This window comes from Mobula birostris, chromosome 26, assembly GCF_030028105.1.
Source record: "Mobula birostris isolate sMobBir1 chromosome 26, sMobBir1.hap1, whole genome shotgun sequence".
Taxonomy (NCBI): Eukaryota; Metazoa; Chordata; class Chondrichthyes; order Myliobatiformes; family Myliobatidae; genus Mobula; species Mobula birostris.
Window position 1 is genome coordinate 1,481,896 of NC_092395.1, and position 26,648 is coordinate 1,508,543.

Consider the following 26,648-nt stretch of genomic DNA (forward strand, 5'->3'; position numbering starts at 1 on the left):
CTCATGGGGACAAAAAACATTTACCTGGAACACACAGAATTATATAGACAGAACAAACTTCTTCAGCCCATTGTGCCCATGCCAAACACATTACCCACCAACGGTAATCATAGTTCCCTCTACATTTTTCCTATCCAAGTACCTGAATGAGTGGATACATCACGACCTGTAATGGAAACACCAGTACGCTTGAACAGAAAACTCTACAAAATGTCGGGGATGCAGCCAATCCATAGCGGGTAAAGCTCTCCCCACCTCTGAGCACATTTCCATCAAGCAATGTCGCTGTAAACCAGTATCCATCACAGACCTCCACCATCCAGGACATGCTCTCTTCTCACAGGAGGCTCGAGACCCACACCATCAGGTTCAGGAACAGTTATAACCCCTCAACCCATCTCCTGAAGAGGGGATAACTTCACCCGCCCCAACACTAAACTGTTCTGACAACCCATGGACTCACTTTCAAGGACTCTCCATTTCATGTTCTTGATATCTGAGGCCTTCCAATGGTCAGGATTGAGTCCTAGCTGCCTACATAATACACAAGCCAATACGCAGGCCAGGGCAGTATGACATGGAGAGCAAGCCGTTATATATGCAGCAGGCTCTCCCTCTTCACACAGTTGATGAATCCAGACCAACACAGTTTGGCACCAGCAGCATCACAGCAGTTGCCAGTCAATGTTGAACTCAACACAGGTCTGCCTCAGGGACTCCAGCTCTGGATTTCCTCCCCCCCACCCTCAGGGTTTACTCCCAAAGCCTTCCCTGAGTGGGTATAGCCACAAGGCAGTGGAGGTTTGAAATCAGTTTTCCTTCTCTGAGATGAGCTACTAATCATGGGAGACGAGCCTCATCTGTATGAAGTAACTGATTTCAAGGACCAGTAAACAAGAGAAAATCTGCAGATGCTGGAAAATCCGAATACACACAAAATGCTGGAGAAACTCAGCAAGCCAGGCAGCGTCTATAGAAAAAAAGTACAGGCGACGCTTCGGGCCAAAACCCTTCGGCACAACTGGAGAAAAAGAGCTGAGGAGTAAATTTGAAAGCCGGGGGGGGGGGGGAGAGAAGGGGAGAGAGAAGCACCAGGTGATAGGTGAAACTTGCAGGGAGAGGGATGAAGCAAAGAGCTAGGGAGTTAATTGGTGAACGAGACAGAAAGCAACAGAAGGAGGGAAGAAAGAAGAAGGGGGAGGAGCAGAGGGAGGCGATGGGCAGGCAAGGAGATAACATGAGAAAGGAAAGGGGAATGGGAACTGGTGAAGGGGGATGGAGGCACTACTGGAAGTTTGAGAAATTGATGTTCATACCATCAGGCTGCAGGCTACCCAAACGGAATAAGCTGTTGTTCCTCCAACCCAAGTGTGGCCTTATCCCAACAGTGGAGGCGGCCTTGGATGGACATATCAGAATGGGAAGTGGAGTTAAAATGGGTGGCCAGTGGGAGATCCCACTTGTTCTGGCGGACGGAGCACAGATGCTCAAACAGTCTCCCAATCTACGTTGATTCTCATCGATATATAAGAAGCCACACCGGGAGCACCGAACACAGTATATGACCCCAACAGACTCACAGGTGAAGTATTGCCTCACCTGGAAGGACTGCTTGGGTCCTGAATGTTAGTGAGGGAGGAGGTGTTGGGGCAGCTGAAGCACTTGTTCCACTTGCAAGGATAAGTGCCAGGAGGGAGATCAGTGGGGAGGAATGAATGGACAAGGAAGTTACGTAGGGAGTGATCCCTGCAGAAAACAAAGAGGGGGAGGGAAAGATGTGTTTGGTGGTGTTTGGAGATGGCTGAAGTTTCAGAGAATTACAATGGCATGCAAAAGTTTGGGCATCCCTGGTCAAAATTTCTGTTACTGTGAATAGTTAAGTGAGTAGAAGATGAACTGATCTCCAAAAGTCAAAGTTAAAGATGAAACATTCTCTTCAACATTTTAAGATTAGTGTATTATTTTTGTTTTGTACAATTTTAGAGTGAACAAAGGAAAGGAGCACAATGCAAATGTTTGGGCACCCCAAGAGATTTGAGTTCTCAGATAACTTTTACCAAGGTCTCAGAACTTAATTAGCTTGTTAGGGCTATGGCTTGTTCACAGTCATCATTAGGAAAGGCCAGGTGATGCAAATTTCAAAGCTTTATAAATACCTTGACTCCTCAAACATTATCCCAACAATCAGCAGTCATGGGTTCCTCTAAGCAGTTGCCTAGCACTCTGAAAATTAAAATAAATGATGCCCACAAAGCAGGAGAAGGCTATAAGAAGATAGCATAGCATTTTCAGGTAGCTGTTTCCTCAGTTCATAATGTAATTAAGAAATGGCAGTTAACAGGAACTGTGGAGGTCAAGTTGAGGTCTGAAAGACTAAGAAAACTTTCCAAAGGAAGTGCTCGTAGGATTGCTAGAAAGGCAAATCAAAACCCCTGTTTGACTGCAAAAGACCTTCAGGAAGATTTAGCAGACTCTGGAGTGGTGGTGCACTGTTCTACTGTGCAGCGACACCAGCACAAATATGACCTTCATGGAAGAGTCATCAGAAGAAAACCTTTCCTGCGTCCTCACCACAAAATTCAACGTCAGAAGTTTGCAAAGGAACATCTAAACAAGCCTGATGCCTTTTGGAAACAACTCCTGTGGACTGATGAAGTTAAAATAGAACATTTTGGCCATAATGAGCAAAGGTATGTTTGGAGAAAAAAGAGAGTGCAGAATTTCATGAAAAGAACACCTCTCCAACTGTTAAACACGGGGGTGGATCGATCATGTTTTGGGCTTGTGTTGCAGCCAGTGGCACGGGGAACATTATACTGCTAGAGGGAAGAATGAATTCAATTAAATACCAGCAAATTCTGGAAGCAAACATCACACCATCTGTAAAAAAGCTGAAGGTGAAAAGAGGATGGCTTCTACAACAGGATAATGATTCTAAACACACCTCAAAAATCACAATGGACTACCTCAAGAGGCACAAGCTGAAGGTTTTGCCATGGCCCTCACAGTTCCCCGACCTAAACGTCATCAAAAATCCATGGATAGACCTCAAAAGAGCAGTGCATGCAAGACAGCCCAAGAATCTCAGAACTAGAAGCCTTTTGCAAGAAAGGATGGATGAAAATCCCCCAAACAAGAACTGAAAGACTCCTAACTGGCTACAGAAAGCATTTACAAGCTGTGATACTTGCCAAAGGGGGCGTTAATAAGTACTGACCACGCAGGGTGCCCAAACTTTTGCTTCGGGCCCTTTTCCTTTTTTTTTGGTATTTTAAAACAATAAAGGATGGAGATAAAAAAGTAATCTTGCTTAAAATATTAAAGAAATGTGTCATCTTTAACTTTATGCCTTTTGGAAATCAGGTCATCTTTTACTTGCTTAGCTATTCACAGTAACAAATTCTGACCAGAGGGGCCCAAACTTTTGCATGCCACTGTACGTGCTGGACGTGGAGGCTGGTGGGGTGGTAGGTGAGGGCAAGAGGAATCCTATCCCTGGTAACATGCAGGAGGATGGGGTAAGAGCAGCGGTGCATTAAATGGAAGAGATGTGGTTGAGGGCAGCATTGATGGTGGAGGAAGGGCAGCCTCTTTCTTTGAAAAAGGAGGACATCTCCATTCTAGAAGCCTCATCCTGACAGCAGATGTGGCAGAGACAGAGGAATTGAGAAAAGGGGATGGCATTTTTTTTTTTTTTTTTAAAAAAACAAGTAGCAAGGTGGGATGAAGTATAGTCCAGGTAGCTGTGAGAGTCCGTTAGTTTATAATAGACAGTGGATAAGCTGCCTCTGGAGATACAGACAGGGAGATCGAGAAAGGGCAGTGAAGTGCCGGAAATGGACCAGGTGAATTTGAGGACTAGGTGGAAGTTGGAGGCAAAGTGAATGAAATTGACAAGTTCAGCACGAATACAGGAAGCAGCACCAATGAAGTTGTCAATGTAGGGTAGGAAAAGTGCGGGACGGTTACCAGTGTAGGCTTGCAACATAGACTGTTCCACGTAGTCAATAAACAGGCAGGCATAACTGGGAACCCAAGCGAGTGTCCATGCCTACCCCTTTAGTTTGAAGGAGGCGGTAGGATCCAAAAGAGAAATTATTTAGAGTGAGGATAAGTTCTGCTAGGCGAAAGAGAGTGGTGGTGGAGGGGAACTGTTGGAACTGTTTGGGTCTGGTGTCTAGCTGTTAAGGAGCCAGCAACCCACTTTTGTCCCTCCTCCTGTCAGTGACAATGGTTCCACCAGGCTCTGGACTTGGCTGTCAGAGGCCATTTGAGACACATAGGTAGTGGAAGCTTATCTCCACTAACTCCCACCTATCCCCACCCACCCCAGCTGTGACAACCCTGAGGAACCTCTTGATATTTATTTCTTCTTTATGTTTAAGAATTTCTTCTTTCTTTGAATGCCCACAAAGAAATGAAGAGTTGCATACAGTGACACATCTACTTGCATAATAAATTTACTTTGAATGTACCCATTCAAATACCCTTTAAACATTGTAAATGTACCTCCTCTAACACACTCTCTGGCAACTCCTTCCAGGCATCATCCATCCTCTGAAAAATTTACCCTTTAGGTCCCTTTTAAATTTCTCCCCTCTCAGCCTAAACCAATACCCTCTTTTTGCAGGACAGCAGAGTCTAGAACTAAAGACTCATCCACGCCCCTGAATTTTATAAATCTCTAAAAGATCACCACTCAGCCTCGGTGCTCCAGTGAGAATTAACCTAGCCTATCCAATCTCTTGGGTGGTGGCATGGAGATATGTCTCTGCTAAAGGAGGTGTAAAGCGCTCCTTCCCTTGGCTAGCCTGCAGGTCACCTTTGGGCAAGGTGTAGCATCTGTTCAGCAATGCCTCCTCCTCGATCAGGGTCATGTGAAGTCATGGGAGCAGGTGGTGGATTGTCGTATGAGCAGCTGGTGCACATCACAAGTCCTGGTTATACGACTACCAACGCCAGGCAAACAATCTCTAAAGAGTATTGATAGTGGCTGTGGTCACCCGTTTTATAAAGGCACTGGCCAAAAGAAGAAATTGGCAAACCACTTCTTTAGAAAAATTTGCCAAGAACAATTATGGTCAAAGACCATAATCTTGTTCCACTTAAATATTGCACCTTTAACTCTTAGCCCATGACCTCTAGTCTCACTCAGTGGAAAAAGCCTGCATTTACCCCATCTATACACCTCAGTTTTGTATACTTCTATTAATGATGACTCAGTCTCTTTGTAACTGTAGTCATAGAATACTCATGCCCCAGGAACATTCTTGTAAATTTCCTCAGTACTTTTTCAGTCATACTGATATCTTTCCTGTAGGTAGGTGATCAGGACTGCACACAATACTCCAAATTAATCTCACCAACATCTGATACAACTTCCAACACAACATCCCAATTCCTGTACTCAAAAAACACACAAAATACTGGAGGAACTCAGCAGGCCAGACAGCATCTATGGAAAAAGCTTTGGGCCGAGACTGAAAAATAAGATGAGGAGTCAGAATAAGAAAGTGAGGGAGGGGAGGAAGAACCACAGGGTGACAGGTGGGGGTGGTGGGGGGGGGGGGGGGAAGAGGAGTAAAGAAAATGGGAAGTTGATTGGTGAAAGAGATACAGGGCTGGAGAAGGAAGAAATCTGTTAGGAGAAGGACAGAAGGCTATGGAAGAAAGAAGAGGGGGAGGAGCACCACCACACGGAGTGATGGGCAAGCAAGGCGATAAGGAGAGTGAGAGAAAAGGGAATGGGGAATGGTGGGGGGGGGGGGAGAGAAGCACAACCACAAGTTCAAGAAATTAAGGTTCATGTCATCAGGTTCCCCTCCTTTTCTTTCTTCCATGGCCTTCTATCGTCTATCAGATTCCCCCTTCTCTAGCCCTCAACTTCACAGCTCTTTACTTCAGTCCTCCCAGTTCCACCTATCACCTTGTGGTCCTTTATCTCCTTCTCCCACTTTCCTACTCTGACTCATCTTTTTTCTCCAGTCCTGATGAACTATTCGCTTTTCCATAGATGCTGTCTGGCCAGCTAAGTTCTTCCAGCATTTTGCGCGTGTTGCAGATTCTCTTTTGTTTGTGGTTGTTCTGTACTCATATGAAGGCCAATGTGCCAAAAGCTGCATTTATGACCCTACCTAAGCATAATCCCACATTTCAAGGAACTCTGGATCTCTATTCCCAGATCCCTCTGTTCTATTGCACACCTCAGTGCCCTACTATTCCCCATTCAAGTATTTAGTTGCAGGCAATATCTATGTGAATCTTCTCTGCTCTCTTTTGATATAAACCACCCCTTCCTACAGAGTAGTGACCAGATCTGTCCACAATACCCCAGGGTGTCCACCACCCGCTTCCTGCAGAGTGGTGACCAGAACACAAAACCATCTGATGGACACACAAACCCATCATGTGTCTATACAGCTGCAATACAACATCCCAACTCAGACTCAATGCCTTGATTGTTAAAGGCAAACATACCAAAAATCTTCTTCATTACCCTATGCACATATTTCGCCACTGCACTTCAGAAGTGCAACATTGCTGAATTTTTTTTACATGGTAACAAGGTCCCACTGCCACAAGACCCAAAGAAAATTTGTCTTCATTGAAGGAAAAAAGTATTGGCAGAACACTTCACATGGTGCCAGGGATATGATACAACACAGGAAAATGAGGGGAGTTTTTTTTTAAAAATAAGAGGCATACAAAATTATGGGGGGTATAGCGAGGGTAAATGCAAGCAGGCTTTTTCCACTGAGGTTGTACATGACTAGAACTAGAGGGCATAGGTCAAGGGTGAAAGGTGAAATATCTTAGGGGAGTCTGAGGGGGAACATTTTCAGTCAGAGGGTGGACAGAATGTGGAACAAACTGCTACAGGATGTGATGAATGCAGGTTCAATTGCAACATTTAAGAAATTTGGATAAGCATGAGAATGGAAGGGGTATGGAGGGCTACGGTCTGGGTGCAGGTGAATGGGATGAGGCAGAACAAGTTTGGCACGGATTAGGCGGGCCTGTCACAGAGCAGTACAGCAAAGAAACAGTTAAAAAGTCTATTCTAAAAGACAGCACCACTCTCACCCAAGTACTGCAGACTAAATGTTGTGGTCAGCCAAGCAGATCTTAGCTTTAATGTACTGATTCAAGAAGCAAGATAGCCACAGCTGTATTAGCAACACCATCAGTACAAAATGGAGAAATCCTACAATAACCTGCCCATGGGAACTAGCAATCCATGATAAATACAGCTTTGCACCAACAACTAAAATCAGACAGCTGCTGTCAGAAATTGGCATGAGGAGGAACAGCACTGTGTGGTAACGTAGTGATGGGAAAGAGCCCAGTGTTGATGGGAAGCTTACACTCCAACAGTATATTCAACACTGGGATGAGGAATTCTCAGAAAATCCTGACCAGGTAATGACAGGGCTGGTTACAGTGAAAATGCAGAGATGGTGAGATTGGGGATTGTGTTCACATCAGCCACACCCAACTACAGCAGTTAATGTTTGAACAGATCAATAACCACTCATACACAGTCCAGATATTAACATAGGAATACAAGAAAACAAAGCAAGAGTCGGCCATCTGGCCCAACAAGCCCATTCCAATAATATCATAGCCGATCTGACCACGGACTCAGTTCCACTTACTCACCTTTTCCCCACAACATTAATCCCCTACTACGCAAAAATTTATCTAACTGCATCTTAAATGCTATATATTTAATCAGGTAGCCTCTTCTACTTCCCTGGGCAGAGAATGCCAACTTCACTGTTCAATGGGAAAAATCAGTTCCCCCTCATCCATCCTAAATCTGTTCCTTGAAATCTTGATACTATGTCCCCTAGTTCGAGTCTCACTTTCCCAGTAGAAACAACTTTCCTGAATATATCTGACCTATCCCATTCATAATTTTATATGTTGCTATAAGATCCCCTCAGATTCTTCTGAATTCTAGAGAGTATAGCCTCAGGCAAATGGATCCCTCCTCCCAGACAAACCCACTCACCTCCAAAATCAAGCTGGTGAACAGTTACGGGGGGGGTGGGGGGGGGGGTAGCAATTTCTTGCTGCCTAATAGATCATGGGCCAGGTTTGAGATCCATTAAGTGACAAGGCTGTTCTGTTCACTGTAGAGAATGGAGAATTTCATTCTCTTCATATGATAAGCCATTCAATCCTGGAATCACTTTCATGAATCTAAATAATTTGCCACATGAAGATCTTTCCTCTCCCAGGGATGAGGCCTTTGGAGCTTCTGTAGCTCTGGGTTTTTACAAGATGGGGTTGCTAGCTCCATGACAACCCTCCACCTTTCACAGCAAGGCTTGGGACCGTCCATGGTGGAATTATTAATGTACAGTTGAATGACAATTAAACAAGACTATAACCAACAGCCACCTGTTTTAGAGTCATAAGATGCTACAGCACAGCAACAGACCCTTTGGCCCATCTAGTCTGTGCTGAACCATTAATCTGCCTAGTCCCACTGATCTGCACCTGGACCATAGACCTCCATATCTCTCTCATCCATGTACTTACCCAAATTTCTCTCAAAATGTTGAACTCGAACCCACATCCACCACTTACACTGACACTTCATTCCACACTCCCACTACCCTCTGAGTGAAGTTCCTCCCTCAGGTTCCTCTTAACCCATGACCCCTAGTTCCAGTCTCATCCAATCTCAGTGGGGGAAAAAGCGTGCTTACATTTACCCAACCTATATACCTCAATTTTGCATACCTCTATCAAACCTCTCTCAATCTTCTACGTTCTAGAGAACAAACTCCAGCCTATTCAATCTTTCCTTGTAACTGAGGTCCTCAAGTCCCAGCAACATCCTCATGAATTTTTGCTGTACTCTTTCAATCTTATTTACATCTTTCCTGTAGGTCGGTGACCACAACTGCACACAATTCCAAATTAAGCCTCATCAACATCCAACACAACTTCAACATAACATCCCAACTCCTGTACTCAGTACTTTGATTTATGAAGGCCAATGTGTCAAAAGCTTTTTTTTTTTAAAAAAACCCTATCTACCTATGACACCTCTTTCAAGGAACAGTGACTCTGTATTCCCAGATCCCTCTGTTCTAATGCATTCTTCAGTGCCCTACTGCTCATTGTGCAAGACCTACCCTGGTATGTCCTCCAAAAGTGTAATACCTCGGACTTGCCTGCATTAAACTCCATCTGCCTTCTGGTCGGTACAGACTTGGTGGATCAAAGAGCCTGTTTCCAAGCTGTTCTTCTCTATGACTTTAGTACTTACCAGGATGATCAAATTACACATTTTTTGTTATTTTTGCTCCATTAACTGGTTAGCCAGAATCTGGGCACAGAATTGTCACCTGCAACACATTCAACCAACTGCCAGGAGACATCTGTGAGATCTCAGGTAATATTGTTTTCTATTTGGAACAAGTGGGCAATAAGAGATATTCAACCACCCAAACATTTGCATGTAGCTGCTTCACCCTCACCACTGGTCACCCAACCCCCTCCCAATAACATCCGAGACAAGTGCATGCCCCACAAAAATTACATTCCATCTAGGAGTGGCTTACTCCCTGAACAACAGAACCAGAAGCAGCGAGGCGAGTCACTCAACTCTACTAGATATTATCAACGTTACTCACATGTTGAGATCAGTACATCAGCAATGTAGATATTCTGGGGGCCACTCATTTCAATTCTACTTCCCATTCTGGCCTCCTCCAATGCCCAGGATGGAGGAGTAACATCTCACATTCCACCTCTGTAGCCTCCAACCTGATGGCATGAACATTGATGTCTCTAACTTGTGGTAATTTCTCCACCGTCCCTCTCCACTTCCCAGTCTGGCTCCCCTCTCACCGCTTTCCTTCTCATCTGTCTATCAACTCTCCCTGGTGCCCTTCCTCCTTTCCTTTCTCTAATGGTCCATTCTCCTCTCCTTTCAGCTTTCTTCTTCAGCCCTTTATTTTCTACCTCTCACCTCCCACCTCGTCACTTCAAGCCCCTCCTCACTGACCTGGTCTCACATATCACCTTCTAGTTTGTACTCCTTTCTCTCCCCCCATCTCCCTAATTTGACTTTCTTTCCCCTTCTTTTCCAGTCCTGATAGGCCTCAGCCTGATACATCAGCACTTCATTCTTCTCGTATATAGCTTTTCAACAGCCCCAGGAAACAATACTTGTTAAAGTGCACACAATCTGCTGCAGGCTAATCCACACTACTACAGTTGTCTGAAATATCTTTCTACCTGCCAGGACAGAATCTCAATTTGAATATTTAATTAATGACAAGCCAATTATTTTGCTCCCTGACCTTTGCTATTGCTATTTCCCTCGGTAGGAAAGTGTTAATTAATACTTTTCCAATTCTCCAAACACCCCCCCCCCCCGCACCAATAGCATCTGGTTCAATGCAGTGTTTAATACATTGTGACCTGTCTCTCACTGAGAAGCCAAGCAACTCATCTTGTATCACACTCTTACCACCTGCCAATACTTCAGGATGTTACAAACGGCTTTACAACTGATTAACAGCAAAAATAGAAACTGCTGTCAAAGCTTGCAAGTCAGGACCTGTGAAAAGAAAAACTGTTAACCTTCCTCATCAATGACATTTTGTTAAAACTGGAGAAAATCAAAAGCTTTTCATTAAAACTTTAAAGTAAAGTAAGGGCAGTAAGAATAAAGGCAATGCATGAAACAGGGCGGGGGAAGAGACAAAACAATAACACCAATTGGGGACCAGAACATGAAAGTAACTTATTAATGGTAGGTACTCACTAGAAGGTATCCAGTCAGAAAGGGGGGGGGGGGTCACAGAGAGACAGAGTATACACGAGTTTGACTAGCTGCCAACGACCCTCCTTTATCCTCACATACATCACCAAACACAAGACCATAAGATATAGGAGCAGAAGTAGGCCATTCAGCCCATCTAGTTTGCTCCGCCAATCATGGGCTGATCCAATTCTTCCAGTCATCCCCACTCCCCTGCCTTCTCCCCATGTCCTTTGATGCCCTGGCTAATCAAGAACCTGTCTATCTCTACCTTAAATGCACCCAATGACTTGGCCTCCACAGCCGCTCGTGGCAACAAATTCCACAGGTTTGCCACCCTCTGACGAAAGTAATTTCTCCGCATCTCAGTTCTAAATGGACGTCCTCAATCCTGAAGTCATGCTCTCGTCTTTGACTCCTCTACCATGGGAAATAACTTTGCCGTATCTAATCTGTTCAGGCCTTTTAACATTTGGAATGTTTCTACGAGATTCCCCTCATTCTCCTGAACTCTAGGGAGCACAGCACAAGAGCTGCCAGACGTTCCTCATACGGTAACCCTTTCATTCCTGGAATCATTCTTGTGAGTCTTCTCTGAACCTTCTCCAATGTCAGTATATCCTTTCTAAAATAAGGAGCCCAAAACTGTACACAATACTCCAAGTGTGGTCTCACGAGTGCCTTATAGAGCCTCAACATCACATCCCTGCTCTTATATTCTATACCTGTAGAAATGAATGCCAACATTGCATTTGCCTTCTTCACCACCGACTCAACCTGGAGGTTAACCTTTAGGGTATCCTGCACAAGGACTCCCAAGTCTCTTTGCATCTCTGCATTTTGAATTCTCTCCCCATTAAATAATAGTCTGCCCGTTATTTCTTCCACCAAAGTGCATGACCATACACTTTCCAACATTGTATTTCATTTGCCACTTCTTTGCCCATTCCCCTAAACTATCCAAGTCTCTCTGCAGGCTCTCTATTTCCTCAACACTACCCACTCCTCCAGCTATCTCTGTATCACTGGCAAATTTAGCCACAAACCCATTAATCCCGTAGTCCAAATCATTGACATACATCGTAAAAAGCAGCAGTCCCAACACCAATGGAACTCCACTGGTAACCGACAGCCAGTCAGAATAGGATCCCTTTATTCCCACTCTTTTTCTGCTGATCAGCCAATGCTCCACCCATGCTAGCAACTTCCCTGTAATTCCATGGGCTAAGCAGCCTCATGTGTGGTACCTTCTCAAAGGCCTTCTGCTTGTTGCATCAAGCCTTGGTTATCAGTGGACACACTGGATGCAGCAATCAGACCAGATTTTACTATTTTCAGAATGAATTGAACAACAGACTCTGGTAATTTGTAAATAAGCATGTCCCCATGAAACCATTCAGAGTTTATCCCAATCAGAAGCCCTGGATGAACCACGAAATCTGGAATTTGTTGAGGGCCGGATCAGAGGCTTCAAGTCCGGAGATCAAAAATGCTACAAGAGTTGCAGCTATGATCTCCGGAAAGCTATCTCACAAGCAAAGTGGAGATTCTGGACCAGACTAGAATTGACAAGGAGATGCTCAACAGCTGTGGCAGGGTTTGAATGCCATAACCTCCTACAAAGTTAAATCTAGTGACATGGGGAACAGCACAGCTTCACTTTCAGATAAGCTTAATGCTTTCTATGCTCGCTTTGACCATCAGAATAGGGAGAAACCATCATTCACCCCCATGTCTCCCGATGATCCTTTGGTCACAGTATCCGAAGATGACATGCAGGCTGCGTTCAAGACAGTGAATCCAAGAAAAGCATCCAGTCCGGACAGAGCAGCTAGCCGAATACTGAAGTCCTGTGCTGACCAATTGTCTGAAGCATTCAAGCCCCAACATCATACACAAGTTCGCTGATGACACCACTGTAGTGGGCCGTACCAAGGGTGCTGATGAATTAGCATACCAGGAGGGAGATTGAAAATGTGGCTGAGTGGTGTCGTAACAACAATCTCTCACTCAATGTCAATAAGATCATGGAACTGATTGTAGATTTCAGGACAGGGAAACCAGAGGTCCATAAGCCAGTACTCATTGGAGGATTAGAGGGGAGCGGGTCAGTAACTATAAATTCCTGGGTGTCACTATCTCCGAGGACCTGTCCTGGAAAATAAATATATATATATATATATTTCCTCAGGAGTCTGCAGAGATTCAGCATGTTATCAAAAACTTTGACAAACTTCTATACCCTCCCAAATATTGAGCATATTTATATTAAATGTTGCCATAGAAAAACAATCAAAGATCCTTACCACCCAGGCTATGCTCTTTTCTCACTGCTGCAATCAGCTAGAAGGTGCAAGACCCTCAGGCTCGCACCACCAGGTTCAAGAACAGTTACTGCCCTCAACCAGACTCTTGAACAAAAGGGGATAACTACACTATTCCATTTCTAGTGTTCCCAGAAACAATGATCTCACTTTAACAACACTTTACCTTGTTATTTCATGCTCTCATTATTCATTGCTATTTATTCACATTTACAGTTTGTTGTTCATTGATCCTGTTTACAGTTACTGTTCTATACACTTGATGAGCATGCTCACAGGGGAAAAAAAAGAATCTCAGGGTTGTATGTGGTGACATGTACAGCTGCAAGAAAGTGTTTGTGAACCTTTTGCAACTACAGGTCCACAATCCCTTATCCGAAATCCTTGGGGCCAGTTACATTTCAGAATTCAGAATTTTTCAGATTTCAGGCCCCCCCCCCCCCGATACCAAAAAAACATGTATGCTCAAGTCCCTTATTTAACGTGTCTCAGTGCAGTGGACTTTAAGACCTAGCGGCACACCAAACCTACGCACATCCTCCCGTATTCTTTAAATCATCTCTAGATTATTATGCCTAATACAATGTAAATTCTATGTAAATAATTGTTATACTGTATTGTTTAGGGAATAATGACAAGAAGAAATTTTATTTCCAACAAAAACATTCAATAAAACGAAAATATACAGCTTCAAACGAACCGAATTAAACACATGCTAAATGACTTATTGGAATAAATGTAGAACGCCACTGTCACTATAAAACTTCAGTAATTTGTCTTTGTTTATTTAAATCATATACAGAGGTAGTTCCAACACTATCTTCTTCAGTAAGATGCCTCACAGACACACCACGATCAAGCTTTTGCAATAACTCCACTTTCTGCGTTATTGATAGAGAAGATTCCTTCTCTTTTTCTCATTGTTACCCATAGGGGTATCTGCAGCTCTTTTTGACATTTTCACAGTGAAATTAAACACAAAGTCAACAGTGAACACAAAATATCAGCGAACAGCAAATGCACGTGTAACCACTATGAGCGCTGAGCCACAACAGAGGTCTGGTGGCCTCTTGCTAGTGCTGCCACGTCACACCCGAGTGACATCAGCTGTCAGCGGGGAAAAAAAAACTTCAGTTTTCGGAGCTTTTTGGATTTCAGAATTTCGGATAAAGGAATGTGCACCCATACTTGGCTTTTGTGTTACTCATAAAATGTGCTCTGATCTTCATCCAAGTCACAATAATGGCCAAACACAATCTGCCTAAACTAATAACACAAGGAATTGTACTTTTCATGTCTTTATTGAGCACATTGTTTCATGATCCACAGTCCAGGCTGGAAAAAGTATGTGAACCCTTGTATTTAATAACTGGTAGAACCTCCTTTAGCAGCAATAACCTCCACTAAACATTTCCAGTAGCTGCTAATCAGACTTGCACAATGGCAAGGAGGAATTTTAGACCAATCCTCTATACAAAACTGTTTCAGTTCATCAATATTTCTGGGATACTTTGCATGAACAGCCTCTTCAGGTCATGCTACACCATTTCAACTTGGTTAAGGTTTGGACTCTGACTTGGCCATTTCAAAAGACAGATTTTCTTATTTATAAACCATTCTGTTGTTGATTTACTGTTTCAGATCATTGTCTTGCTGAATCATCCAACTTCTATTAAACTTCAGATGACGACCGCTCTCCTGTAAAATGTCTGATACTATTTGAATTAATTGTTCCCTCAATGATTGCAAGCTGTCAAGGTCCTGAGGCAGCAAAGCAGCCCCAAATCCTGATGCTGCTTCCACCATGTTTCATAGTTGGTATGAGGAGGTGTCGTAGGTGTGCAGTGCCCTTTCTCCTCCAAACATAGCAGCATGCATTTCTGCCAAAAAGATATACTTTTGTCTCATCTCCACAGAAAACTGTCCCAGAAGCATCGTGGAACATCCAGGCAGTCTTTTGCAAACTTGAGATTTGCTTTTTTTTTTTGAAGAACAGTGGTTTCCTCCGTGGTGCCCTTCCATGAATACCATTTTTGTTCAGGTTTTTCTTAAAGTGGACACATGAACAGAGACTTTAGCAAGTCCTAGAGATTTCTGCAGGTACCTTGCTGTTAACCTTAGGTTCTTTTTCATCTCTTTCAGCATTGCATGTTGTGCTCTTGGTGTAATCTTTGCAGGACGCCCACTGGTAGTGACAGTAACAACAGTACGGAGTTTCCTCCATTTTGTAGCCTATTTCTCCTGTGGACTGTTGAACACTCAGGTCTTTAGAAACACTTTTTTAACTTTTTCCAGCTTCATGCATCTCTACAATTCTTCTTCCAAGGTCCTCTTTTGATCAAAGCATGGTGCACATAAACAGATCTTTCTTGAGAAGAGCAGGCTTTATCAGTAACCTATCTGTGTGTGTCTTTTATTACAGGGCAGGGCACCTCTACAACCCACACCTCCAATCTCATCTCATTGATTGGAACACCTAACTCCAAATAGCTTTTGTAGAAGGCATTACTCCCAGAGGTTCACACTCTTAAACCTAGACTGTGATTGTTTAAATGATGTACTCACTATTAACAAGAGGAAGTACAATTGTTTGTGTTATTACTTTAGGCAGATTGCGTTTGCCTATTATTGTGACTGAGATGAAGATCAGACCACATTTTATGGATAATTAACACAGAAAATTGCAAAGGGTTCACAAACTTTGTCTTTTTCAGCCAGCAGGATCAGCATCAGTAAAAAAGGTAGCAAATACGGTACACAAAGTATTATATCTCAATGAACAGAGTATAAGAAATAAGGTGGATGATCTTGATGCACTTTTACAGTTTGTCAGGTATGATGTTGTGGCCATCACTGAATTGTGGCTGATGGTTACAATTGGGAGCTAGATGTCCAAGATTACAGACTGCACTGGAGGGATAGGAAGGTAGGCAGAGGGGGTGATGTGGCTCTGCTGGTAAAGAATGGCATCAAATCATTAGAAAAATGTGACATAGGATCGCAAGATGTTGAATTAAGAAACTGCAAGAGTAAAAGGACCCTGATGGCAGTTATACACAGGCATCCAAACAGTAACTGGGTTGTGAACTACAGATTACAAATTACCAATGGGAAATAGAAACAGTGTGTCAAAAGGGCAACGTTATGATAGTCTTGAGAGATCTTAACACGCAGGTAGATTGGGAATGTCAGGATGGAAATAGATCTCAAGAGAGTGAATTTACAAGACAGCATTTTAGAGCAACTTGTCATTGAGCCTACTAGGGGATCAGCTATACTGGATTAGGTGTTTTGTAATGAACGGGGGAGGGGGCACGATTAGGAACTTAAGGTAAAGTGATCATAATATGACTGAGTTCAATTTCAAATTTGATAGGGAGAAAGTAAAGTCTGATATAGCAGTATTTCAGTGCAGTAAGGAAAATTACAGTGGTACGAAAGAGGAGTTGGCCAAAGTAAATTAGAAGGAGATGCTGGCAGGGATGACAGCAGAGCAACAATGGCTTGAGTTTTTGGGAAAAATGAGGAAGTGCAGGATAGATATATTCCAAAAACAAAGAAATACTCACATGGCAAATCAGTACAACCATGCCTGACAAGGGAAGTAAGAGCTAAAGTAAAAGCAGAACAGAGGGCATACAAAGCAAAAATTAGTGGGAAGATAGAGGATTGGGAAGCTTTTTAAAACCTACAGAAAACTAAAAGAATTATTAGGAGGGAAAAGATGAAATATGAAAGCAAGCTAGCAAATATCAAAGTGGATAGCAAAAACTTTTCCAAGTATATAAAGAGATGAGAGTGCTATAAGACCACTAGAAAATGAGGCCAGAGAAATAATAACAGGGGACAAGGAGATGGCAAGTGAACTACATGAGTACTTTGCATCAGTCTTCATTGTGGAAGACACCAGTAGTGTGCCTGGTGTTGAAGGAAGAGATGCAAGTGCAGTTATTATTACAAGGCAGAAGGTGATCAAAAAGCTGAATGACCTTTTAAAGGTACATAAGTCAACCAGACCAGATGAATTGCACTCAAGGGTTCTGAAAGATGTAGCAGTAGAGATTGTGGAGGCATCAGTAATGATTTTTCCAAGAATCACTGGAATCTGGCATTGTTCAAGAGAACTAGAAAATTGCAAATGTCACTCCACTCTTTAAGAAAGGAGGAAGGCGGCAGAAAGGAAATTATAGACCAGTTAGCCTGACCTCAGTAGTTGGAAAGATGGAGTCAATTGTTATGGATGAGGAGTACTTGATGACACAGGATAAGATAGAACAAAGTCAGCATGGTCTCCTTAAGGGGAATTCTTGCCTGATGAACCTGTTGGAATTCTTTGAGAAGGTTACATGTAGGATAGATAAAGGGGATGCGGTGGAAGTTGTATATTTGGATTTTCAGAAGGCCTTTGACAAGGTGCCACACTTGAGGTTGCTTACCAAGTTAAGAGCCCATGGTATTACAGGAAAGTTACTAACATGTTAGAGCATTGGCTGATTGATAGGAGGCAGCCAGTGGAAATAAAAGGATCCTTTTCTGATTCGCTGCCAATGACCAGTGGTGTTCTGCAGAGGTCGGTGTTGGGACCACTTCTTTTTCTGCTGTATATCAATGATTTAGATAATGGAATAGGTGGCTTTGTGGCCAGATTTGCAGATGATACAAAGATTGGTAGAGGGCCAGGTAGTCTTGAGGAAACAAGCAGGCTGCAGGAGGACTTGTATTAGGAGAATGAGCAAGAAAGTGGTAAATGAAATATAATGTTGGAAAATGCACGGACATGAACTTTGGTAGAAGAAATGTGAAGACTGTTTCCTAAATGGGAAGAAAATTCAAAAACCGGAGATGCAAAGGGACTTGGGGGTCCTTCTGCAGAACACCCTAAAGGTTCATTTTCAGGTCAAGTTGGTGGTGAGGAACGCAAATGCAATGTTAGCATTTCAAGAGGTCTATAATATAAGAGCAGGGGTGTGATGCTGAGGCTTTATAAGGCACTGGTGAAGCCTCACCTTGAGTACTGTGAAGTTTTGGCCCCCTAATGTAAAAAAAAGATGTGCTGGCATTGGATAGGGTTCAGAGGAGGTTCATAAAGATGATTCTGACAATGAAAGGGCTGCTATATGAGGAATGTTTAATGGCTCTGGGCCTGTACTCACTGGAATTTAGAAGGATGGGGGGGGTGTGAAATTTCACTGAAATCTTTTGAATGTTGAAGGGCCTAGGCAGAGTAGATGGAAAAAGGATGTTTCCCATGGTGACAGGGTCTCCGACAGGAGGACACAGCCTCAAGATAGAAGGGCGACCATTTAAAACAGATGCAAAAAATTTGTTTAGCCAGAGTGTGGAATTTGTTACCACAGGCAGCTGTGGAGACCAATACAAGACGAGTGTATTTAAGGTAGAGACTGATAGGCTCTTGATTGACCACAGCGTCAAAGGTTACAGGGAGAAGGCTGAGGATGGGGAAAACAGGATCAGCCATGATTGGTTCGCGTAGTAGACTCGATGGGCCGAGTGGCCTAATTCTGCTCTATGTCTGATGGTCTACTCTGGTAATAAATTTTACTTTGAACTTCACAGAGAATGATTGTATGTCCATAAAGTGACATTAGGCACAGGAGTGTCTGTACATAAGGCGACTGACAGGAAATGATAAAGTAGCGGTAGTTGTGAGTGTGGAGGGATGGGTTAGTGGATGGAGTTGTTGACTGGCCTTACTATTTAGGAAAATAGTGGTCCTGGTGTAGATATTACGTAGCCCCTCTCTGACGGGAGTAGGACCAACAGTCCAGAGCAGGGTGGGTGGGATCCACCATCCCAGCACCTTTATCGTCAGCAGGCTGAGAAATAAGGCTTTAATCATGGAGGGACATATACAAGGTGGATGATCACAATCATTTTCCTCAGGGTGGGGAGTTTATAACTAAAGAGCATAAATATAAAAGTGAAATACTTTAATGGGATCTGAATGAAACCTCTTCACATAGGTGGTGGCAGGTCTATGGAATGAGCTGCAAGAGGTGGTACAATTATAGTATTTAAGGACATTTACAGGATGCATGGATAGAAAATGTTTAGAAGGTTATGGGGCAAATGGGTCTTGTTCAGTATGGACCAGTTGGGCCAAGGGACCCAATTCTGTTCTATTTGATTCTGTAACACTAGTAGAACTCTTAGATAGGTAAATGGATATAGAAAAATTGAGGTCAAAGTAGGAGGGAAGAGTTAGATTGATCTTAGAGCAGGTTTGTAAGGTTGATACAACATTGTGAGCCAAAGGGCTTGTACTGCAACTGTAATTGCCTATGTTCTATATACTATTATGTACAATGGTGAATGTGCCACATGTGGCCACTGGGTGCATTTAAGATGGAGGTTGACATGCTCTTGATTAGATAGGATGTGAAAGGTTACAGGGAGAAGGCAAGAGAGTGGGGTTGAGAAGGAAATGGATCAGCCATGATCGTGGAGCAGATTCGCTGGGCCAAATGGCCTAAGATAGATAGATAGACAAACTTTATTGATCCCCAGGGAAATTGGGTAAATCTGGTTCAATGTATTACATATTATTTTAACTCTGAAAATAACAAATTGCTACGTATACAGATCATTAAAATTAACAGGCCTGATCTGAATTCAAGAATACCAGTCAGTAGGTCATGTTTGTTGTGACTCTGTTACTCTTTAAAATACAGAATATTTCACCTCCCTATGCAGATTTCATCCTTAAAAACTGAGCACAGCTGAACTAGTGCAACAATAACGTGCCCTGGAGCAAAGAGAGGACAAAAACCTGCAATAATCTAAAAGTCAACAAAACAGCAAGAACCTTGCAACATCCAAAAAAAGGTTCGATAAAAAATTTCAACAACTTTGAATAAAGGTTTCATCTCAACATATCATAACCAATTCTCTTCAAAGATGACAGCTCTGAGACACCAGCATTATTTCCAGATCATAAATATGCACTTAATCCTAGGCAGAAAACTATAATGACGAATTATCAACAAGAACCGGTTAGCACTACACTTACCTTGCAGTGAGTGAGTGGTTTGGAGGGGAGGGGCAGTTGTTTGGCAAGCTGCTCTCTCAGTCTCCCATCTTCACTCAACCTAGACGGCAAAGTTCTGCTATACCCTCCGTCCCAACCCCACACAGGTGACACAGACACACACCACTCTCCCCCTCCCCTCAGTCACTGCTCAGCCCAAGCTGCCTGTCTGACCCAGCACCCTACCTAGCCATACTCAGGAGACCCTCATTCCCTCCTCCTGCCCGTGACAGAAATAACAGCAGCAGCCCTGCTCTGCCCCAGGCCGGGACCCGACCACACCCACCCTGGTGATGTACCCCCTGAAAGAGACCCTCACCCCACCCCGCCCCTCCGAGGCGCTAGCTAGCCAGCCCCGCTGTTACCTTCCTGTTATCCCTGCCCTGGTACTGGACTCCACCCGGGACTCTCGCTCCCTCTAGCTCCCCCGGCCCTCAGCCCCTCTCGGCGGGCGCTGCCACCCGGCTGCAGCGTGTGCCCGGCACGGGAATTGTGGGATACTGGCGATTCGACCGGGCGCCGCGACACGCGCTGTCTCCTACCCTGATCACCCGTTAATGGCAGCATCCCAATACCACGGCCCGCCCCCAGCCACCCGATTGGTCCGAAACGCAAAGAGAATGCCAGATTATCAGCACGCTGACCGAATAAAAAAGCAGCTACAGGAACGCCGTGGCTCGATTGGTTTAAACTCGGAAGAGGTTAGACGGCGAGTAGCTGCGTGCCTATTGGTTGCTCCGCCGTATGGTGGACCAACCACTAGCCGCCATTTCGATGACGTACACGATGTAAGTATTTGTTTAGCCACTGGTTATCGGAGGAGGGCCGGGATCAAGATTGAGCAATTGTTAACGCAGTAAATACTGTGCTGTGTTACCGAGATAATGCTGTGAGGGTGGCGAGACCACTTGACCCTTCCAGCCTATTCTCCACAGACCAGGTCTCAGCTGCCTCACCACTGAGTACTGTACACCTACACGGAGCGCTGTCGCAGTAAAGCTGCATCCTTCCTCAGAGACCAGGCCATGCTCTCTACTCGCTGCTGGCATCAGGAGGAAGGTACAGGAGCCTCAGGTTCAAAAACAGTTACCATCAGGCTCTTGAACAAAAAGGGATAACTACACTGGCTTAAGGACCCTTTTATTGTTATCTATTTATTACCTGCATTTGCAGATCAAGGTGTGTAAGATGATGAGGGGCATTGATCCTGTGGATAGCCAGAGGCTTTTCCCAGGGCTAAAATGGCAAACACGAGGGGGCATAGCTTTAAGGTGCTTGGAAATAGGTACTGAGGGGATGTCAGGGGCAAGTTTTTCACACAGAGAGTGGTGGGTGGGTGGAATTTACTGCCGGTGGCGGCGGTGGTCTTCTAAGAGCCTCTTAGATAGGTACATGGAGCTTAGAAAATAGAGGGCAATGCAGTAGGGAAATTCTAGGCAGTCTCTAGAGTAGGTTACATGGTCGGCACAACATTGTGGGCCAAAGGGCCTGTAATGTGCTGTAAATTTCTGTTCTGTGTTTACAGATCCTGTTTACAGTTACAGATTTGCTAAGTACGCCCGCAGAAAAAGAATCTGAGGGTTGTATGTGGTGACATGTATGTACTGATAATCTACCATGACCTGGATCAACATGTTGATGTCGTGTGGAGGCTTGCATGCTTCAAGGACTCTCAGCAGGTGATGCCAACTCAGTGCCATCCATGTTGGAACAGCTGTGGACGAGATGCTTGACGAAGATTGATCCAACCCCGGCTCCCGAATGGACAGACTCGCATCTGCCCCTCCTTGGCCACGCTTCATCAGCCACGAAGAGACTCAGAAATCAACATGCTGTAACAGCGCAAACACTACACCGATGGGACGCCCAACAAACCCCAGTTTGCCCCTGTGGTGCCCCAACCCAGCATGTTCTCCACCTGGTCCAAACATGTCCTCTCACCAAGATCTGAGATGGCTTTGCTGTGGACCATGAATGTGGCCACGAGCTGGAGAAGCAGCTTGGCAAAAAACTATTAGAAGCGTGAAGAGAAAAACACCTGCCATATGAAACAGCAACTCTGATAATAAATTTTACTTTGACTACTTTCAAGGACTTTTCATCTCAATGCCCACGACATTTATTGTTATTGCTTTATCTTTCCTTTAGTATTTGCAGAGTTGTTCTTTGCACAGTGGTAATTTGCCCACCCTGTTGAGTGAAGTCTTTCACGGATTCTATTGTGTTTCTTGTATTTTCTGTGAATGCCCACAGGAAAATGGATCCCAGGGCTGCATATAGTGATATATATGAACTTCGATAATAAACTGATATTGAATCTCCAATTTCGTATTTGATCATAAGATGCTATGTACTCATGAGACCATAAGATAAATGAGCAGAGTTAGGCCATTGGGCCCATCCAGTCAGTCATAGCTGATTTGTTCTTCATTACAGCATTCTCTCACCTTATGCCCTTAACCCTTAAAACCACCTTCCTAATAAAAAACCTGTCAACTACTGCCTTAAGTGCACCCATTGATTTGGCCTCCTCAGTCCTCAGAGGAACAGTTACTGTGCAGTCTGTGATTCAGTTCACGTCCAGCTGACCGTGAGGGTAAATGAAAGAAATATGCAGATGTGGAATATAGCCTAACTCATCCATGCTAACCAAGATGCCTTAATGAGCTGTCCCATTTGGCCCATTTCCCTCTAAACCTTCCCTATGCACGTACCTGTCCAAATGTCTTCCAAACATTGGAATTGTACCTGGCTCAACCTCGTTCCACAAACCGACGACCTTGTGAAAAATGACCCTCTCACTGTAAACCTGCGCTCTCTAGCTCTTGACTTCCCTACCCTAGGAAGAAGACCATTCACTTTGTCATGATTTTATAAAGTCACCTCTCTGCAGGGAAAACAGCCTCAGCCTCTCAGCTCCAGCCTTATAACTCAAACCCTCCAGTCCAGCAAATATTTGTGTGAATCTTTTCAGGTCACTAACTGTTTCCAGGACAACAGGAAAACAGCCCATCCTATGCCACTCAGGGACTTGGCCTGTATTATTATTTTTACAACTATGTTTTTCCGGTATAGAACATAGAATAGTACAGCACAGTACAGGCCCTTCGGCCCACAATGTTCTGCCGACCCTCAAACCCTGCCTCCCATATAAGCCCCCACCTTAAATACCTCATATACCTGTCTAGTAGTCTCTTAAACTTCACTAGTGTATCTGCCTCCACCACTGACTCAGGCAGTGCATTCCACGCACCAACCACTCTCTGAGTAAAAAACCTTCCTCTAAAATCCCCCTTGAACTTCCCACCCCTTACCTTAAAGCCATGTCCTCTTGTATTGAGCAGTGGTGCCCTGGGGAAGAGGCGCTGGCTATTCACTCTATCTATTCCTCTTATTATCTTGTACACCTCTATCATGTCTCCTCTCATCCTCCTTCTCTGCAAAGAGTAAAGCCCTAGCTCCCTTAATCTCTGATCACAATGCATACTCTCTAAATCAGGCAGCATCCTGGTAAATCTCCTCTGTACCCTTTCCAATGCTTCCACATCCTTCCTATAGTAAGGCGACCAGAACAGGACACAGTACTCCAAGTGTGGCCTAACCAGAGTTTTATAGAGCTACATCATTACATCGCGACTCTTAAACTCTATCCCTCGACTTATGAAAGCTAACACCCCATATGCTTTCTTAACTACCCTATCCACCTGTGAGGCAACTTTCAGGGAGCTGTGGACATGTACCCCCAGATCCCTCTGCTCCTCCACACTACCAAGTATCCTGCCATTTATTTTGTACTCTGCCTTGGAGTTTGTCCTTCCAAAGTGTATCATAACCATGCGTGCTGTTGGTAATGTACCTTGGCCCCAGAGGAACACCTTCATTCACCACATTCATGTATGGTCAAATGACAATTAACTTGAACCTCCATAAATCCCGTCAGTCTTGGTGAGATTGTCAATCTTTTTTGTTTCTGTGGTCAACGACAGTAAAAAAACAACCAATCCTGTCACCTGGACTATGTCACTCATTCAGGAGTGGGTATGTCTTTAAGATTGAACATTATTTATCATTAACGTCCCAGCAATAACATCAAGAAGGCCAAAAAATACTCAGTACATTGAGATAGATCAGTGGGAGGGAAGGGATTAATATTTCCACTCTAATACACAAATTAATCTAATCTACAGTTGAAGTCAGAAGTTTACATACACCTAAGCCAAATACATTTAAACTCAGTTTTTCACAATTCCTGACATTTAATCCTAGAAAACATTCCCTGTCTTAGGTCAGTTAGGATCACTACTTTACTTTAAGAATGTGAAACGTCAGAATAATAGTAGAGAGAATGATTTATTTCAGGCCTCATGCTTTTTCAGTTCTGCCCACAAATTTTCTATCAGATTGAGGTCAGAAAATGATGTCAAGTCTGATTCATCCTTGGGAGCAATTTTCAAACGCCTGAAGGTACCACGTTCATCTGTACAAACAATAGTACGCGCGTATAAACACCATGGGACCACGCAGCTGTCATACCGTTCAGGAAGGAGATGCATTCTGTCTCCTAGAGATGAACGTACTTTGGCGCGAAAAGTGCAAATCAATCCCAGAACAACAGCAAAGGACCTCGTGAAGATGCTGGAGGAAACAGGTAGACAAGTATCTATATCCACAGAAAAACGAGTCCTATATTGACATAACCTGAAACGCTGCTCAGCAAGGAAGAAGCCACTGCTCCAAAACCGCCATAAAAAAGCCAGACTACAGTTTGCAAGTGCACATGCGGACAAAGATCTTACTTTTTGGAGAAATGTCCTCTGGTCTGATGAAACAAAAATTGAACTGTTTGGTCATAATGACCATCGTTATGTTTGGAGGAAAAAGGGTGAGGTTTGCAAGCCAAAGAACACCATCCCAACCGTGAAGCATGGGGGTGGCAGCATCATGTTGTGGGGGTGCTTTGCTGCAGGAGGGACTGGTGCACTTCACAAAATAGATGGCATCATGAGGAAGGAAAATTATGTGGATATATTGAAGCAACACCTCAAGCCATCAGCCAGGATGTTAAAGCTCAGTCGCAAATGGGTCTTCCAAATGGACAATGACCCCAAGCATACCTCCAAAGTTGTGGCAAAATTGCTTAAGGACAACAAAGTCAAGGTATTGGAGTGGCCATCACAAAGCCCTGACTTCAATCTGTTAGAAAACTTGTGGGCAGAACTGAAAAAACGTGCGAGCAAGGAGGCCTACAAACCTGACTCAGTTTCACCAGTTCTGTCTGGAGGAATGGAAGAAAATTCCAGCAACTTACTGTGAGAAGCTTGTGGAAGGCTACCCAAAACGTTTGACCCAAGTTAAATAATTTAAAGGCAATGCTACCAAATACTAACAAAGAGTACGTAAACTTCTGAACCACTGGGAAAGTGATGAAAGAAATAAAAGCTGAAATAAATCATTCTCTCTACTATTATTCTGACATTTCACATTCTTAAAATAAAGTAGTGATCCTAACTGATCAGACAGGGAATGTTTTCTAGGATTAAATGTCAGGAATTGTGAAAACCTGAGTTTAAATGTATTTGGCTAAGGTGTATGTAAAGTTCTGACTTCAACTGTATATGAATATAGAGAAAGGAGTTTGTTAATGTGATTCAATATACTCTATCTGGTATTATTATATTTTTTTCTTTTGTTTTATAATATGTATTCTCTTGGACTCTGTATTCTTCTATATGGAGATCAGTAAAAAATATTGAAAAAGAAGAATATTTCCACTCTAAGCCCTTCAGAACCAGAATAAATGTTTCTAAGCAGGAGGGAATGCTCAGGTATATGGTGGAGCAAAGGGAGGGTCGGACTTATCCAGGTGATTACGGGAACTGTGGGAATGTAATGAATAAGCGTGGCACTGGGGTGTGCAGGGTAATCATGGATCGCAACTATCAGTTGAGATGTGAAATATTTGAGGTGGTGAATGAAAGATGATGATAAAGATGCACAAGATGATAAGAGGCAAAGGGTTGTAATGAAAGCTTTTGGCACACTGGCCTTCATAAATCAATGTATTGAGTACAGAATGTTATGTTAAAATTGTATTAGACGTTGGTGAGGCCGAATTTGGAGTATTGTGTGCAGTTTTGGTCACCTGTCTATAGGAAATACGAAAATAGGATTGAAAAAGTGCAGAGAAAATTTACAAGGATGTTGCCAGGATTTAATAGGGAAAGGTTGAATATTCCCTAGAACGTAGAAGATTGAGGGGGGATTTGATGGAGGTATACAAAATTATATGGGGTATAGATAGGGTAAATGCAGGCAGTCTTTTTCCACTGAGGTTGAGTGAGACTAGAACTGGAGGCGATGGGTTAAGGGTGAAAGGTGAAAAGTTTAAGGGGAACCTGAGGGGAAATTTCTTCCCTAAAGAGGGTGGTGAGTGTGGAGCGAGCTGCCAGCGGAAGTGGTGGACCTGGGTTCAATGTCAGCATGCAAGAGA

The 26,648-nt window shown here is 43.6% G+C and overlaps 1 protein-coding gene across 3 annotated transcripts in view; it reads right to left on the reverse strand.

The window, feature by feature from the left end:
* Nucleotides 1-26,648, reverse strand: part of slc25a42 (solute carrier family 25 member 42) — a 91,020-nt gene that overhangs the window by 51,684 nt on the left and 12,688 nt on the right. The window contains exon 1 of one of the 3 annotated variants that reach the window (XM_072244466.1): nt 20,524-20,723. The exons of 1 other annotated variant lie outside the window; for it this stretch is intronic. The gene's annotated coding sequence lies outside the window, so the exon portion shown is untranslated. Of the gene's footprint in view, nt 1-20,140; nt 20,449-20,523; nt 20,724-26,648 lie in introns of those variants that run through there. One more of the 3 variants, XM_072244464.1, reaches the window with a different exon arrangement.